The sequence below is a fragment of the Asparagus officinalis genome, chromosome 3 (genome assembly GCF_001876935.1).
Source record: "Asparagus officinalis chromosome 3, Aspof.V1, whole genome shotgun sequence".
Classification (NCBI taxonomy): Eukaryota; Viridiplantae; Streptophyta; class Magnoliopsida; order Asparagales; family Asparagaceae; genus Asparagus; species Asparagus officinalis.
The window spans coordinates 33566417-33571690 of record NC_033796.1 but is presented as its reverse complement, the minus strand read 5'-3'; positions in this window follow the sequence as shown (position 1 = coordinate 33571690).

Below are 5274 nucleotides of genomic sequence, written 5' to 3'. Positions count from 1 at the left end.
TGAGTTGAGCAGCAAGTCCTACTCGTAGCATATGCGACTCCATGTGCAAGGCTTCAACGTTTATTATCTCCCTTCCCTTGAGGATCGCCTTGATGAAAAAATACGCATGTATGCCATAATCATACCTGTAGAAATATAACATAACACTTAATAGCAGGATATGTAACTGGTAACAAGAATATAATACAGAGAATGTAAAAACATCACATAACAGCCCTAAAAGTCACACAGAATACTAAAATGTCACATATGGGCCCCAAGAGTCACACAGAATACTAAAATGTCATGTAACAATCACAAAAGTCACACAAAATACCAAAATGTGCCTAAATGCAGCATAAGTCACACAACATACTAAAATATCACATATGGGCACCAAAAGTCACACAGAATTAAGTTATTATTATATCAAAATCATCCTCCAAATGATTTCAACCCATCAAATAGAGTATAACTCTCCAAACCTACAACCTAATTTTCTTCAAAGAACCAACAAATTAATATAACAACATTGTAATCTGCAGTACAAATCTTCTGTCCTGCTATCATCAACACCACATAATTCCGATGAATTAGTAGAATTAGGGCTGGAGCTCTGAGATTTCGACGACGACGAAGATGTAGTATAACACAACTATTAAGTGCAGATTCGAAACCAACCTTCCATTTCAAAAGAGATCCATCTTCAACCCCGAACTCACCAGCTAGAAGCTCGATCCTCAGCCTCCGAATCTCCTTAAAGTTCTTCAAGACCTCGGTCGGCGAGTGATGTGAACTTCCGACGAAACCAAAGAGCAAGCCGACGATGAAGCTTCCAAAGATCTCTTATTCAAGATCTGACCTAGGGCTTGGACAAGCTTGACGATGCCTCCAAGGACGAGGTGAGCGAGATTCGAGATGACTTCGCGTGTCTTATCGTTGCCACCTCCTCCTCCGACGGAAAGCCAAGGGTCGTCGGAGATGACACATAGGCGTGTCTTATCGTTGCCACCTCCTCCTCCGACGGAAAGCCAAGGGTCGTCGGAGATGACACATAGGGGAGGGGAGTAGGGGTGAGCACGGTTCGGTCCAAACCGAAAAAACCGACCGAACCGACCCGAACCGACCCGAAAAAAAGCCGAGGAGGGCGTCGTGGAGGAGGAGGGTGCGAATGAGGAGGGAGGAGGAGGGGAGGGGAGGAAATGGATTGAGTTTTAATTGGGAAGAAGGGTAATTTGCCGCCCCGAACCGACCGAATTTCACACCCAAATTTCACACCCGTTTGCGTTACCCACTTACCCGACCCGTCCCAAACCCTCAAGTCTCAAGATTCTCAACCCTATTTTCATTTCCTCAGTTCCTCTCCTCTCATTCCTCCCAGCCGCCGCTACTCCCTCGGCCTCATCCCTCAATCCCTCGACTCTCGCTCTCTCTCACTCTCCTCAGCCGACAGCGGCCACCCACGGCCACGATAGCCGACAGCGGCCACCCACGACAGCCGACACCCGCACCAGTTTCCCCATTTCCGCGGTCTTCAATACTTCATGGATCTAACTCCGCCTCAAGATCAGGCTCCAGATGTACCTCCGGCTTTGGGGGGGACACCCGCACCAGTCACCGTCGCCGAGGCCGAAGCCGAGGCCGAGGTATAACACCCGCACCAGAATTTATTCCGCAGTCTTTTAGCTTTTCTTGTCATGTGGATTTTTTTTAATTTTATTTTCGTTTTTAACTTTTTATCCTGATGTTGGTAGTGGTAATGGATCTCGAAACCATGAATCCAACTCTTTTAATCAGAACAAAGATCCCAATTCGATTAAATTCGTCTATGAATTTGATTATTTTATTTTCGTTTTGTTGTAAATATCTGAAGAAGTCTAGATAGCTAAATTGGGAGGGAATGTTGTGTTCGAGCTTTGTTGTAAATATTTTCGTTTTTATTTTCGTATGTACTGAAATTATGCGAGTGATAAAAATGTTTATTTTGCTTGTTAATGCTTCAGAAGACTCAAGTCATATGTGAATAATATGCAAGGAATTTTATCCTATGTGAAATTGTGTGGTATCCGTATATCCATTTACAGGGAGACCTCTTCGTCGAATTCTGTGTTTGCTTATTCGAGGGACATAATGAAAGGAGAAAAACAACGCAGTATGTGAAATTATGTCATACATTCCATTTACAGAGAGATAATTTGGAGTTTAATTAACTTGTAGATATTTTTTCTTATAGATTTACGTTATCGGGTTATTGGTACATTTTACTGCCATTGTTCGGCATCGTATATATGACAGAAATACAAATGTTATCATATAATTCTTCTTAGTTCGCACATAATATTTTAATATATGGTGCAAGTAATGCAGTCATTTCTCAACGTTGTGTTTATATTGTTTGAAAAATCTCATCTCAATCAATAATTTTCTTTATAGACACAAGGATGTTGTATGCAAATGATATGTCAGCTAGAATTTTTATATTTTTGAGAACTATGTCAGCTAAGGTTTTATAGAATAGTTTTCATAAAATTTAAATATTCGACTTTATTGAAACACGTATTTTCCTTCTCCATTTTTGATTTTGTTCTGCTGTGATTGCCTGATTGGAACCTATGACATTTTCTTCTAATGTTCGCATTTTGGTTTGTTTTTGTAATTTGAAATCTGAGAACATGTTCTGACTCTTTAATGAAATCTTTTGTTTTTCTTATGATGTGCATTATCTTATATTTTTTGATATGATTATGCATCTGTTTGTTGGAAAAGAATGTAAGGTGAACTGTGTATCTCTATGATCAAAAGTTAGTCCAGTTAAGAAAGACTTTGGTTTTGATTTTATTGGTTTTGATATTTTTTGATATGATTATGCATATTAGTGTGCTAAAAAGTTAAAAACCCTAATTTAGTTGAATTGTTGAAATAATATGCAGGCTTCTCAAGAGGAGAATCCTAATGTAAATGCAAGTCAAGTTGATTCTAATCAATCTACACAAGTCTCTCAGACTTTGACTAAAAGGAAAGCAATAAAAGGAAGATCGGAGGTATGGGATCATTTTACTAAGTTTAAAGATAAAAATGGTGACCCAAAAGCAAAATGCAAGTATTGTGAAAAAGTGTATTTTGCACATTGTAAAAAAAATGGTACTACAGCTCTTCGCAATCACATGGAGTCTTGCAAAAAGCATCCACATAATGTCGACACTCGACAGAAGTTATTAAATTTACAGGCAAATCGTGATTCACAAAGTGGATCTAGTACAAAAATGGGAACCCTTGGTAGTTGGAGTTATGATGAAGGAGCCATAAGAAAAGCCCTTAATTATTTTATCATTTTGGACGAGCTTCCATTCAAGTTAGTAGAGGGTTTAGGGTTTAAAAATTTTATGTCAACCGCTTGCCCTAGATTTCATATTCCTTCTCGTTGGACAATCCAAAGAGATTGCTATGAAATTTACCTTGAAGAAAAAAAAAATTTGAAGAATTTATTGAAAGCTACATGTCAGAGGGTGTGTCTAACAACCGATACTTGGACTTCCATTCAAAATATTAATTATATGTGTTTAACGGCACACTGGATTGATAATGATTGGAAATTGAACAAAAGAATAATAAACTTTTGTCCTATTTCAAGTCATAAAGGAGATGATCTTGGGAAGGTGGTCGAGAAGTGTTTACTAGATTGGGAAATTGAGAATGTTTTCACCATCACGGTTGATAATGCTAGTTCAAATGATACCATGATTGCATACTTAAAAAAGAGGTTCAACAATTGGGGAGGCACAATATTGGGTGGGAAATATCTTCATATGAGATGCATTGCTCATATTGTTAATCTTATTGTTAGTGATGGGCTCAAAGGTTTGGGGGATTCCGTTGCTCGTGTTCGTTCGGCGGTGAGATATGTGAGGCAATCTCCATCTAGATTAGCTAAATTCAAAACTTGCATTGAACTAGAAAAAATTGAATTTGGTTCATCTTTATGTTTGGATGTATGCACTAGATGGAATTCCACTTATTTGATGTTGAACATTACTCAAAAATATGAAAAAGCTTTAAAAAGATATGGTGAGGAGGATCCCTTCTTTAGATTTGAACTAAGTAATGGAAATGGAGCTCATGGAATGCCATTGGAGGATGATTGGGTTAATGTGAGAAGGTTATGCATTTTGCTTGAAAAATTTTACAAGCTAACATTACTTGTTTCAGGTTCCTCATATGTGACAAGTAATTTTTTTCTTCAAGAAATTGGTAATGTTGCTTGTGATTTGCAAAAATGGAGATTGTCTGAAGATGCATTATATGCTAGAATTGCTAATAAAATGACAGATAAATATGAGAAGTATTGGGGAAGTTGGGAGAAGACGAACATGTTGATTTACATTGCGGCGCTTCTAGATCCACGAAATAAAGAAGATTTTGTGACTTTTATTCTTGAGCTTACATATGGTGAGAAAGAAAGTGTTGATAAGTTAAAATTCATCAAAGATGCCGCATTTGCATTATTCAATGACTACAAGCTTAAATATGCAACTGAAAAAAATGCAAGTGAGCAATCAATTGGTGCTTCATCTAATAATATTGACAGTGGTGATGTTAATCAAATAACCGATGTAAGAAGTCAATTTAAAAGGTTGAAAGCCGCAAAAGGAAGTGTCGAAGCAAAATCAGAGTTGGAAAAATTTCTAAGCGAGGATGTTGAAGCCGATCAAAGTAACTTTGATATTTTAGCTTATTGGAAAGTTAATAGTGCAAGGTTCCCAATTCTCTCTCGGATGGTTCGTGATGTATTAGCTATTCCAATCTCCACAGTTGCTTCTGAATCTGCTTTTAGTACAGGTGGCCGAGTACTTGATCCATTTAGGAGCTCATTGACTCCGAGAATGGTACAAAGCCTAGTATGCACTTCCGATTGGCTTCGAAACTTGTTGGCTACGCCGGGTTCGAGCAAAATTTGCTTTGAAGAAGATTTGGATGCTCTTGAGAAGTTAGACATAGGTATTTACCATTTATGTTTTTGTATGTTAAATGATTTGATTTTTATTAACTTTTTATTTGTTTATCTTTCAGATTTGGGCAAGCTTTCAATTGAACCGACAATCACAGATTTGTAAGAGCTTTCATGGAAGAACACAGGTAATAATTGTTGGGTATTTCCTGTTGGGTATTTCCTCAGATCTAGTTTTTTTTTAAAATAAAGTTGTGATCTTTATGAATACAAGTTTGCAATTGTTTATTGTTATAGTGAGCAAGATTGTATATTGTTATAGTTGAACAGCATATGTGATTCTCTTCCTG